Source organism: Corvus brachyrhynchos, unplaced genomic scaffold (assembly GCF_000691975.1).
Source record: "Corvus brachyrhynchos isolate BGI_N302 unplaced genomic scaffold, ASM69197v1 scaffold66, whole genome shotgun sequence".
NCBI classification, from domain to species: Eukaryota; Metazoa; Chordata; class Aves; order Passeriformes; family Corvidae; genus Corvus; species Corvus brachyrhynchos.
The window spans coordinates 3,497,036-3,511,206 of record NW_008238440.1 but is presented as its reverse complement, the minus strand read 5'-3'; positions in this window follow the sequence as shown (position 1 = coordinate 3,511,206).

Here is a 14,171-nt window from a genome sequence, read left to right as displayed (position 1 = left end):
TATTGCTCTTTTTAAAAAATACAGGAAATTTCTATTGTGAAATTAGATTTAAAAAATAGTCTGTGTTAGCCACAGACTCTGCTCAAGTCTTCCTTGCTTTTAGAGGGCTGGGTGCCCTTCTGCAGGATGGCTTAGAGACTTCAGCCGGATTTCAGACATTTATGGTAGCACAGCTTCTGGCTCTTCTAAGGGTGAAGCCAGTGCAAATAGGGAGAGCAGGAAAGTTACTCTGAAATGCCAGCACACATTCTGCTCAGTCAGCCTGGGCTTTATAGATCTCAGTCACTTCCAGCTGAAACTCTGAATAAATATGCAAGAAAAACTACATGACAAATGGGTCTTTCAAGTGTTGTTCAAGTGGACAGAACTTTAACTGGTGCTTTCCCATGCAGAGTCCACACACACTTCCAGGACACAAACACTCAGACACAGCTGCAGTACCGAAAAATCCCAAGTGACATGGATGCACACCCTTCAGCAACAGTGTCAGAACCATGTCATCAATGGCCTTCTCAGAGACACATGCCATAAACCAGCCAGGGCCAATGCTCCCCAGTTCTCCAGCAAAACAGGGGTAATCTTGGATGCCATACAACAGCAAGTGAGCTGAATGCATAAATTGGTGTCCTTGGCTGAGATTTCATCCCTGATCCCCTGCAAACCCAAAGCCCAGAGTCTGGGTGCTCAGGCAGAGCAGGCAGTGCAGTTACTGGCAGCACAGTTGTGTGACAGCTGTGCATTGACACGAGCTCAGAGGCATCCAGCTGTGCTTTAACTGAACACTTGCCCTCTGAGCTGTGAACTAGGGGTGTTCCACTTGTTCCATTTCTCTTTCTGCACAACTGTTGGCTTGAATCTGCATTTGAGTTAAATATGACGAGGTAAAACCTATCACAGAATTAATGTTTACAATCCTTTGTACATTAGGCTAAAGGCAGTATTAATACATCCCATCACGTGCCATTTCCAATGCCTTGTAGAAGACAAGATTATCTCATTAATCCTGTTGTGCTCCCCCCCTGGAGGTGAAACACCAGACAAAAGAACACAGAAATAAGGATGTTGGAAAGTGGTATCTGGCACCAGAGCATCAGAGCAAAGCTATGGGTGCTGCCAAAGGTTCTGAAAAAGCACAAATTTAAGTTAGGGATCTTCACATTCTGTATCTCCCACCTAGACTCACACATAAGAGCAGTTCTTTTTGACCAGTCTAAACTGTGGTAGAAAACAGACAGGTTTCATTCACTGCTCCAGTTACTCCCTAACTTTGCCTCTAAACAATTCACAGTCCTCAGAGCCTCAGAGAAAATTGTGACAAAAGAGAGCATTTTTTCCCCAATTCAAAGAAATGCAACAAAAAATTCATATAAATATACTTTAAGCTGTCTCTTACTGTTGTATTTATGAAATATATCTGTTTATCTATACACTTCAGGCTATCTTTTAAGCAGATATGACACTTCCTCCCCACTCTCCTAATACTTCCATTTTGACATCAATTAGTAGTTCAGAAGACAATAACAGAAGGTAAGACATTTTATATCAATCAGTTGTATTAATATTAAACAAGAAATGCATAGACCATTGTGCTAAAAGTTAGAATTAGACAAACTACATTTCCACAGTTACTGTTAAAGTAGTGGGAACTCTGCAGAGCTGGAAAATGGAAATTTCCATCAGGGCTCCAATGGAAGGAAGAGAATACTGTGAAGAGCCTCAGCAGCATTTTGGATGTTCAGAGGTTCAGCTGCTTTCTGCTCACATAAATATAGCTTTAGTCAGTCACATCTCCTGAGTGTAACTCATGGAGGACTTTGGCTCCCTGTTTTGTGCTTTTACAACCAAAAAATGTCTTCACACTGAGTGAACTCCCTTCTTACAAAATTTGAATGATCATCATGGGAAAGAAATAACAAGCCCTGGAGAGTAAAAAAGCAACACATGGAACAGAAATAGAGTTGTCATCAAAACTGTAAAAAATACATTATGAAAATCGAGTGTCCAAATGCATATGAGGGTTGAATGCCAGAGATGGAAACCTCAGGGACACCCTATCAAAGGGGACAGAGATAAAGCTTCCACACCATCCCTCAGATGCAGACCATCAATCCTTGCCTGACACAAGGGGATTTTACTCAGCTACTTGGAGTTTTCAGTGTTATAGAGAGAAATGTTATACTTCAGTCACACTCAGCATTACACAGAGGTTTTGTATTTGAAAAGGGAGATCAGAATCCCACAAAAAATCACTTGGCTTCAAGAATTCTCCATTTTCTACGAGTTTATAGTCAGCATTTTTTAAGCTGAACTGTCTGGCCTTTAGACACAAACCGGTTTTGAAGACAGGGGCTGTCTGAAATCTTCTCATGGATTTCCTTTTTCCCATAAAATTCCAGGTATTAACATTGAGTTTTCACCCACTCCCTACACATGTTGCAGCTCAGAAGGAGCAGTGATTTCTAGCAATCACTTCATAACAACAGGGAAAGCTTTCTGTCCTTGTTACCAGGACAAATTTGTTCTCAGGTAATTACTTCACAGTATCATTGGCATAAATTCCTTCAGCTCAGAACACCCAAAACTGGGAACATCCTGGCTCAGCAGTCCCAGGCTCTGCAACAGACACCTACAGTGGACACCTACAGAGGGACAACTGAGAGTTACTGCTTGCCAAAGACTTGCTGAAAGCCCAACAAAGTATTTGGGGCCAAATTATTGAAATAATAAAAAAACCCCCAAACAACAACAACAACAAAACAAAACAAAGCAAAGCAAAGCAAAACAAAACAAAACAAAACAGTAATAATAATACCTGGTTTTACATTTTTGTATTATATTTATGATGGTGATGATGATGATGAATGAAAGTATCCCAAAACAGCCAGTTTCTTTAATCTTGAAATGGCAAAGAACAGGAACAATCTGGTGCCATTGGTCAGCTCAGCTCTCCCAGCAAAATGCTAAATCCCTGGAATTACCAGGCAAATTAAGAAAATGTGCTCTAACACCAAAAAAACCCCAAAACATCACTCAGCCACTAAGAGAAGTCAGCCTGTAGCCAGTGACCGTTCACAAAGGGATTTGTAAAGCTCTCCCTAAGGAATGATCCATGTCTCTACTGTGCAGGAAGCAGCACGTTCCCAATCCAGTCATGGCAGAAGCTTCTTCCCAAGGGAAGATGCAACAAATGTGGCCTTGAGGACTAATGGCACTGGATTGTCATGATTCCATCTGAATCAGTCTGCTTAACTCTTACACAGAGAAACTTTTGAAATTAATACTTGGTTTTATATAAGCTGCTCCTGAATAAGCCATTTAACTTTAAAAAGTGCTGATGGAAATTCTGAAATGCCTTTTCATAGGAAAATAGCATTTTTCATCCCTACCCTAAGGGAAGGAAAAAATTTATTGCAGAGTTTATTTCCCTGTAATATTTTGTCGATTACCTGCAAACATTGCAGGTTTTGTCCTGTGAAAATCAGTATGTAAGACTGTGAAATGTGTGACTGAATAATCCAGTTTCTTTAAACCAACAGAAAATTATTGTACGTCTCAATTTTAAATGAAAATTAGAGCTCTATACGCTACTGAAAAGCTGTGAGTGCTTTAAAACTTCTTTTTTTTAAAGAAAAACCTTTTCATAAATTAAAAATTACCACTTTATATCACTTTAGTGATTGCCCTAATGCTGTAACTTGGCAGGTTATGGGCTTTGCAGATGACTTGTAAACCTTCCAAATAGACATCAATAATAGAAGTAATTGCACGGTCTTTATAAAGCAATCTGAACAATTATGCTCCAATATAAAAATCTATTTCCCCTATAACCAGCAATGAATCAGATACCCATTAATGAATAAAGATTGTGAATCATCATCTTTAAAAGATTTAAGACTGGGAAATGTAACAGCTTCTTAAAATTGGCTCCTGAGCTTGTCTGGATTAGTGACTGGATGGCCGAGGTGGTTGAGAGCTCGCTGGAGTTTTTTTCAGTGTCCCAAAGTAAATTAACCTGATGTGCATCCTGGAAATGCCCCTCCCAAGGACACACCCTCTGTCTGGGAATGTCCCCTGCTCTTGCCTGGGCTGGACAACATCACAGAGCCACAGAATTAACCAGGTTGGAAAAGGTCTCTGAGATCATCGAGTCCACCCTGGGACCCAGCACCACCCTGTCACCCAGACCAGGCTTTCAATGTCCAAGGACATTGCCACAAAGCAAAGGGGCCTCCTTCAGCACAGCATTCATGAGCAGTTTCTAATTTCCTGTGAAAGAATTCCCTCCTCCATCAGTATCAATTAAACACGGTGTGAGTCAGATGGGAGCAGACCCCGCTGGCTGCTGCTGACTAATTGTCAGCATCAATTCCTGGAGAAATTCAGTGAACTAAGGGTGATTGGCAACTTTGGTCAGAGGCAGCCATGCCAAGCACAGTATCTGTGCTTTAAGGATGGGTATTACTGCATTTAAACCACTAACATGAGAAGGCAAGATACATCACAAAGACTTTCATATTGAATAACCCAAAACTACTTTTGTTGCCAATCTTTTGTATTTTATGAGTATTTTACATTCTTGGCTCGCTCCTTTTGCTGAGACTTGTCCTTACGAATCTTGTGTGTATGCCTAAAAAAATTTAGGCAATGCATTATTTTTAACCTTTTTATAAGCATTGTATATTATGTAAATAAACACATCCTTTGCCAGAGGGAAAAAAGTTTGCAAATCCACAGAGACCAAAGGAAAAAGACAAGCATGCAAGAAGTACTTCAGTAATTTTGAAATGAGCATGACAAACTTATTTTTCAGGTCAGTGCATGATTTTCTATTACTACCTTTTCCTTAAACAGTCCTGGCTTACGTTACCCATAGCATAATTAAGATCACTAATTTAATCTGAAATTAAAATAGATTTTTAAAAGTCAGTTGTGCTTTCAGCTCGGATCCTTCACACACAGCAAGTCAGCTGCATGTGAGGTGGTAGTTTGGAACTGTGGGCACAGGTTTTTTCTACAGTCTCCAAGTCCTCTGAGCTTCACAAACACAAAAAATCTGCTTAGACAGACTGCCCATTCACACTTACTTGGTTTTGAGAGGATGGTGTTTGTTTCCATGGAGCTTGAGGGTTTTGGGGTATTTTTAGTTTTTGGAGAAGGGACCAAAATTGTAGTAAGGCACAATTCAAAGGAGGATGCAGTGATTTTGAGCCTCAGTTTTCTTTCTTCTGACTTTAGGATACTCTAGTTACTATTTCAATAGTCTAATTTTGCCACAAAATGCTTAGTCATATACATCTACATAGCTACATCAGAAATTTCCAGTTTTAGGGAAGTGAAGGAATGATTTTTAAAAGAAGTGTCAAAAAACACAGGAGGAAAGACAGACATCGCCTTGAAGTTATGCAAGTTATGTGTATTAACAGTAGAAATAACAAGCATGAGAAACAAACAAGTCACAAACACAAAACCTAAATGGAGTTTCAGGTACTGCCTGTGTCCTTCCCATTAGGGTGGTATTGATGCCATGAAGATTTTTGCCTTTTCTTTTATACCCCTGTTATACCTTTTTACAACTTCTGTATTCTTAGTGCTTTTTGCCTACATTCTTGGCCTTGTTTGTCAAGCTAAGAGACTCAACATTTGAGAAGCTTCGTAGCCAGGGAGCAGTGTGCCCCAGACCCCAAGGTCCTCTCCAGAACACATTCTGTAAACCAAGATAGAACCATCCAGGGGAAGGTTCCTTGGGGAGGGGGGGCTCACTTGAGCCTCTCATTGGGGAATCTTTGATAGATCTGCTAATTAGTAACACCTATAATGTTATACCCAATGCTGGGGGGAGAGGCGGACACAGAGATAGACTCGGCGGGGTGCATCTCGATGCATATGACCTGGATGTGTGCACCTAAGGATCCTTAAAATAAATACCAAGGTAAATTCCCTTTTCCCCTTCTAACCGTGTATGACTTTTGATTTTAAGACCAGGAAAAGGCATCAGTATAAGTGAGTCTAAAAAAACATTTGCAGTTTTGTCTAAATCCAGCAGCCACCCTGATCACCCAAAAGCCATGTGAGAAACAGTTGGGAAAATCAACCACCTGTCTTGCCATTATCACTGCTTCTTTTCTTAATGCAGTGCCATGAACACAGAAGAGCCTTCTTTATCTTTCAGACACAAATATTGGGTGTTTTATTTAAAAACAAAAGGATTTGTAGCCAACACAATTTTTCAAAGTTAGAAGTATCTCTTTAAATAGTCCTCTCAAAGATCGAATTCTTGGTATAACTAGATGAATTTTGCAGTTCTGGGTGTGAGCAAGAAAAACACCTCACGTCAAAGACGTTTCACTCTTCCGTAGTGAGGAAGAGGAAGCAGGACTCTCCCAAGGCCTGTTCATGCCATGTCTGAGCTCAGAGCTGTGCACTGTCAGGGCTCACAGGTTTCATCTGCTTCTAGGATGGTCTGATCTCAGCAAACTTTCTCACTCCACTGGTTGCCCTTTCTATCCTTTATTCCTTTCTCAGGCACTTACAATATATGCATTTTCTTGTATGTTTTGTATGAGGAGAGGTGAGAGAGCTGGCATTGTTCAGCCTGCAGAGGAGAAGCTTTGGGGTGAGCTCAGTGTGGCCTTGCAGGGCCTGAAGGAGCTGCAGGAAAGCTGGAGAGAGACAATTGCCAAGGGCTGCAGGGACAGGACACAGGGAATGGCTGCCCAGTGCCAGAGGGCAGGGCTGGATGGGATATTGGGCAGGAATTGTTCCCTGGGAGGGTGGGCAGGCCCTGGCACAGGGTGCCCAGAGCAGCTGGGGCTGCCCCTGGATCCCTGGCAGTGCCCAAGGCCAGGCTGGACATTGGGGCTGGGAGCAGCCTGGGACAGTGGAAGGGGTCCCTGCCCATGGCAGGGGTGGCACTGGGTGGGCTTTAAGGTGCCTCCCAACCCAAACCGTTCTGGGATTCTGTGATAATGTAATTCTTGAATATCTAATGTTCATATCCTAGAAAAATGTCCTCCAGCTCCCCCTCATCTCCTTGTGGGTCTCAGGGTGTTCACCCTGCACAGTGAGCTTCGTTCCTCAGTGAGGAAAGAAGTCAAGACATTCCTTGGGGTACTACCTCACAATAATAAAACTGATTAGTTTGGCATCCAGCCATGTTTGAAACATGACAGTAAGGGAGGAATTAGGGCAAAATCTTCATGCATGCCCAGATCCAGAGTTTCCGTGTGCCCAGAGTTACCAGTTCCCAGAGGAGTTAGCTGTGGCCTGATGCAGTGAGTCTTTACTCTTCCACGTGGGTAGGTAGGTTAGAGGATTTTTGCACTTTCCAATAGTAATCCTACTTGAGACAGTGAAATAGTCACACATCCATAAATTTACCTCACCACTTCAGCACCCAGTGTTGATACAGGAGACATATCTGCCTCTTACATCTGAGGAAGACTGGCAGAGGTTTATAAGACTGATTTCATGCAAGCCTCACGTGGAGATAGCTCAGAATAGCAGAAGATACCAGAAATCACTTGTTTATCCCACAGTATAGACTTCATTTATTTTCCTTAGCATTAACTACCCTCATTTTTTTCCTCCTTTCTCTCCTTCCAGTATATGCTGCCTTGAATCTCTTTTTCCAGATGGTTTCTGTCACCCTTAACAGTAATACAAAAATTGCCCATGTGTTCTTTAAAGGCTGTAAACCAATTAGCTAAGTCTTTGCTTTCATTTCATCAGCTCAAAATTTCTGTATATCTGATCACATTGTTCCAGCTATGATCCTAATGAGCTAGAATTTCTCATTTTGGGGGCCCCTAAATTCTATTTATAGAGTCTTTTCCAACAATGAATTCATCTGTTCAGAAAACAAGGTCGGACTGTGCTCAAAAATAACTTACAATGAGCCATGTCAGCAAATACCAGATAAAGGTAGTGCTGAAAGAGGGAAATGAATACTTCAAGCTCATTTATGATTTATGAGTTCAGGGTTGAAATGGAAATGGCACATAATAATGAACAATGGAAATATCTCTTGTTTGGAAAGTGCAGATGAATAGAACTTTGGGCTTGACTAAGTTATTAATAGGTTATTGATCCAACCTATTTCTGCTACAAAAAAAAAAAAAAAAGAGACCAAAGTTCAAAAACTGGTCAGCAATAAACAAAAATACACTCCATCCGCCAATAGCCAAAATACTCCCCAGCCATAAAAATAGAGACCCTTAACCATCAGTCACAGGTATCTCACATCCAAGATCACACTGCACCTGCAGTTACAATGGGCACATCCAGGGGGTCACACTCACTCCTCCCGAGTTTCCCAAGGAGAGGTCAAGTGACTCTGGACAGAGTCCCAGGACGTCGTGGGAGTGAAAATGTATGTGACTTCAAGGGAGAGCACAACACTGCGTTTTCTACCCAGGTCAGGGAATCCAAAACCCTGGGATTTTTTTAGAGGTGGACATTTGCTTCCCTTCTACTTTCCCAGTAGAATTGTCCTACTGACCCGTGCGTGGTCTGTCTTCAGATGCAACGCCCACACCTCTGGCATGTTTGGTTTTAGTTCAACAGCACCCTGGGAACCAGAGCCAGCCTTTGCTGTGCTCCTAAGGAACATGTCAGAAATACAGTTGTGCCTCTCAGCTCATGGCAAAGCTCTTAGAACAGCTAAAATTTCATCAAGTATAGAAAACCTCCTTAGACAAAAATAAAAGTTTACTTGGATGCATCTTCATACCTCTCCCTTTTCTTCACAGAGCATAAAAATCATATTTTCATCACAAAAATGTATTTAAAGCAGGAAGATCCTTGGGCTCATGACTGCCCAGGATCCCATCTTGCCTACAGGTCTTGCTCTTCCTCTGTGGATCAAGTGATGTGTTTATCCACACTCATATATATAATATATATACAGCTGCAGCAATCAGTTGGTCTGGTGAACAGCACAAATTTATTTAGGAATTTTGTTATATTTTAAATAGATAGGCAGGCTCCTGCAGCAGTTTGCAGTCTTTACAAAACATAATTGCCAAATACAACTTGAGGAGAGTGGTTTGGTTACAGCTATTTGCTGGGTACCACGTGGGTATTTTGCAATAAGAACATAAAGTAAGGGCAGGTTCAGCTGTTGCTACATTTCCTGGCTTACATTCTTCCCCTTGCTCTAATTAACATCAGAATTTTACAATTCCTAACCTCTTCAAGAAAAGTAATAAAAAATTCTTACACTAAGCTGAAAAAGGATCAATTACATCCATAACTGGAAAGTTTTTGAATTCTCTCAGCAACAGAAGTTTCGTGGGAGATTGTTTTCATCAGCAGGATGAATAAAAGATGAGTTGGCAGGTGAATCAAGTAGAAATATTTATTACTAGCATGCACTGAGAATGACACTAGAATGCCTCTAAAAACCTGACTGGGGGAAAAGAAATAAATGAAAAAGCCATTTAAAAATTAACTCTCACTCCAGAAAAGGAAATGAAGATAACCAGATAACCAAGCACACCTACTTTTATATCATGTTGTTAAAAAACCACACAAAAATTGAAGTCAAAACAAAATTGAAGCCAAAATGAAATTGAAGCCTCTTTTCCTTTATGTCACATGGTCACAGAAGGGCAACAATGTCCCATTGTTTCTGTGGGTTTTACAGAGGGTTCCACACTCTCTTCCCCAAATGCCACCACAGAAACTCAAACTACTGGCCAGTGCCATCTGCTCTACTGCAGCCAAAGATTTCAAAGACACAGGGTTTACCACAAACAAAGTCACCATAAAAGTAAATAAATCACTTTTTCAGCAGTGTTGGGATTTTACTACTATTGTCATAGTTTCAATAATTCAGCAGTTATCTCTTATTCATAAACTGAGCTCTGCAGATGAGGGGAAGGTTCTATGTGCCTGCCTTGGGAATTCACAGGGGATTTCACAGCAGAGAAAACCCCCGGCAAACTGCAGGTTTCCGAATGCACGGCACATCAGAATCAGGGTGGATGCACTGATTTTATTTGTTTCTCATATGCTTGCAAACAGTCAGAGATAACTATTCCAGGCTTTTTTAAAATAGGATGATGCAACATGAGCCCCAACCCTGGAAGATTTTAATCATGACCTATTTCCTCTGAAAATCTGGCCGAATGATTGGATTTCACTTCTGAACGAGCAAGAGCACAGAAAAGATCTGGTTAGCAAAGACTCCCAATGGGTTTGGGATCAGAACCTGACCCAAGGCTGTGTGTGGAGCAAGTCCATGGAGGACCAACTCCAAAGTCCACGACTTTGCCCTGCCCCACCACTGCCCAGCATCTCAATCTTTCAGATGAGTTGCCACTTATTGTCTGATTATTTTCTTTTCATGGTAAGTGGTTAGAAACCGACTCAAACAAATCCCAGGCTGAAGTTTGGGATTACACAAAAGGTAAAGTTGGTCTAAGATGAGGATGCATTACTTTTATCAAATAACAAAGAGGACAAAGTGGTTGCTCTGTCCCCCAGCACTTCAGACAGGTGTTATTTGCTGTGCTAATACTGCATTGCTGTGACAGCAGCAAACAGTGGGAGAAGCTTTTCCACGCAATTGTGGATTATTCACATGTGCACCTGGCTGAAAGCACGTCCGGTCACACTCTGGAATTCCCTCACCCTCCTGTGTGGAAGAAAGTCATGTCTCCCTTCTCATATTGCTCTAAAATTACAATGTTGCCCCTTTTTCTTGGTGTAGTTGCTCAGATCAGTAACCAGAAAATATAATACCGTGGAGTAACAGGAACGGGAGGGGGAGAGGCATGTGGGAAATGTGACAGCAAGAATACACAGAAAATGCAAGTTTTCATAAGTTGCATCCAATGCAGGCAACTATGTCAAGAAAAAAAGAACTGAACATGAAAGGATAAAGGTGGGGAAACCCTCATCTTACTCAAGAATGCCAGCTGACAACGAGGTTGGAGCAAGACAACTCCGTGAACACCCAGACTAACAGTGTATCCCCATTCCTCCCAGCAGCAAGTTCCCCGGGAGCATCCCAACGCAATTCCCAGACTAGAAGTTTGTCCAGATGGAAATGTTTTAACCGAGGCCACAGCATGGCCCCGGGGCAGCCGCGGCGCTGCGGCGGGATCTCAGCAGGAGCCAGGCACCGGGGTTATGGCTGAGCGAGATTTCCTCGGCTTTGGAAGCATCTTTTCCTCTTGTGCAAGCGAAGACTCTCCAGGAAGCTCAGGCAGGTGTGTCCTGGCTTCACCTGCACTGTTCTTGTGCCTCACAGTGCCAGGACAAGGAGACTGTTCCACAAAGCCTGACCCTTTAGGGTACCTGCACCATTCAAACTTGGTCTAGAAAAAGAATTGAAGTTAAACTCTTGCTCAGATTACCCCATTCACAGGTGGGAAGTACTAATAAATCACATCGAATTTTTAAGATGTGTGTAGACGATTGGTGGGATTTTTTTCTCCATTTTCAAGAGCACCTGAAATTTATGTCATGAACACGTAAGAGCGACGAGAGACTGGTCAGAGCACAGCAACCCTTTTGCAAAACTCAGGTGACACCGTCTGGGCAACCCCGGCTCTGCAGGAACCGAGTCAAGGATTATCCAGCAATGCACTGAAATGGGAATTCTGCTTCTTAAGAAAAACACCGCGGAAGTGTGCAGCGTGAAGTTGTGCTGTAAGAGCCACCTCAAAGCAGCCAAGTGCATTTCAAAAGGGACAAAACAAAGCAGCAGAACACACAGAGAAAGGAGCGTGCCCGACGCTCAGAACCCCCTGCACTGGCAGCAGGATGCTGGCTCCTGAAGCACTGCAGTCGCCTACAGGTGGGAAGAACTTCTTCCACAGGGAGCACCTCTGCGTGGGTTTGAGAGAAGTACAAAGCCAGAGTCTGAACTAACCTACGCACCCTAGAACAATCCTATAGGATTGGCTCCAAAATTTCGGCAGGGAGGAGTGGGAAGTATGCTTTATGACCCACTCATCTGCTGCCCATATCATTTTAAACATTGCTTGCTGACCCCAGTTTCCCCTTCTGCACTGTTTAGTTCAAAAAAGCTTCACCAAGCCATAGTTTTTCACTTTAAGAAAAGCGCCCAGATAAGTTCCCTTAACCCAAATAAAAACCATAATTATTCTTCCCTGCCGCAACTGCTGGCTCCCAATCACCTTTTTCCTTGAGGATGTTAAAGAGCTTCAGTCAGAGCATCCCCAGCCCCTGACACCCGGGCTCCAAATGCCAAGCTCCGGCAGAAGTGCCCTGTGTGCCATGTGGGGCTGTGATGTCCCTGAGGCACCAGCACAGAAATGACTCTCACCCGACCGACAAGTGCAGAGATCAAAGGGGAGCAGTGTGAGCCAGCTCTTCAGGATGAGTACAAGGATCTGGTAAAATGTAAAGAGCTCTGCTGGACAGGAACAATTTGAAGGTCAACATTCCCGCCATAGATACAAAGAAGGGAAAACTTTTTTTTCATGTCATGGCATTTTTATTCATTGTAACCCCGAGAAAAACACACACCTGGGATTCTTCCCTCTCTACTTTCTATTGAAGTATTCAGCCTGTGGCAGTACAGAGCACACACCAGCTGTGTGACCAATTGATATCTGACAAAACCCCAAGGTGTGCACAGCTCTGCCTCCAGTTCTCAGTACAACTACGGCTCTGAACAGAGAACTCTGGTCAACTTAAACAACACCAAAAAAACTCTTCCTCAGAGTCTAGACAAGTATCTTCTTTTGCAAGAAAAAAAAAAATCAGTCCCAAATAGTTTTCTCTTTACCTCTCCTAGAATAGACAAATACTTGAAATTAATGGGAATAAAGTTAAGCTTCGAAGATTGAATACATGAACAGTTGCCTTGCTACTGGTCTATTGCAATTTAAGGATTTATTGTTTCTATAGGTGTTGTAGGGGGTTTTGCATTATTTTAAGACAATTACAACATTTTAAATGTTACAATGATGTTTTATCTGTTGATGAGCTCATACATACCGAAGTTAAAATAACTTTCTGTAAGTGTCAAATTAACTAAAGCCCAATTTGGTTATTGGGCCAGTGAACTCGTGTCCCCTGTGCTGCCTGGTTAATTTAGAGGAGCCTCAATAGTGTCGAGGTGTCTTTACTTTCATTTCTTAAGAGCTGTTTTCATTGTGGAAAAGCCCCAGAGCCGCAAACACTGCAGCGAACTCGCACCTACTCAAGCTGTTTACCTCTATCCCAGGTTGAACATTTGTGCTCTCTGACCTGGAATCTGGTGTATTTCCCTAGGGGCTACATTCCAGCGCAGTAACCAAAACATTGCCTTCCATCCATTTAATAAAGATTAGTTTTAAGTGTGAAAGGAATATTTTTACTTAGAAAAACAGTGATCTCCCCTCACCAATTACAAAAAAAGTTACCCTTTTTTACAAAAAAAAAGACCCTCTCCAAACTCCAGCTGTGTTACGGAGGTCTGAATACTTTAAATAAGCATCACAATTTAGAAGTTCTGGAGAAAAAAAAAAGTGACGAAGCTGTATTTGAGCTCAAGATGTAAGTTTTGGGGAAGAAAACAATATTTTTCTACTATTTACATCCATGCTTAACCTCAGATGTTTCACTTCAGGGTCATAATGTCCATAATACCACATTTTAAGACATGGAAGTTGTGTGAATGCTGTTGACTATTACTTCTCTTGCTGCCATGGAAGTGAAAAACACAAAAGGGAAGCAGAACTATCTAACCTAAACCAGACAGATTGCCTCCAAAGTTGTTTATTCCAACAGATTTTCAGTACTGCAGGAGTTGCATCTAAACATTCTTCACATCATCGAGCTTGCAGGAGCAGGTTAATGCAGTTAGTTTGCTCACTTAAACATTGTTGATGCTCCATGTCACAAAATCTTATTAGTGCCAGCTAGCTCTGATTGCACTAATTGATGAAGCAATTAAGACAAGAGAATACCTACGATCCAGTTCAAATGGTACAATCCCTGTTTTCCTCACCACAAGTTATGGTGTACACATTACTGAGAATTTAGAGTGACTGAAATCTGGAACTTCTTTAAAATACATTGGATAGAAAACATGATCGAATTGCTGTCAATTCAGGCAATTTCAGGGTGCAGTAAATTGTTGAATTCATGCATCTTACCGTGGTTGTAGTGGGTGAATTCATCAAGAAACGTTTCACTGTGTGCACACTGTCACA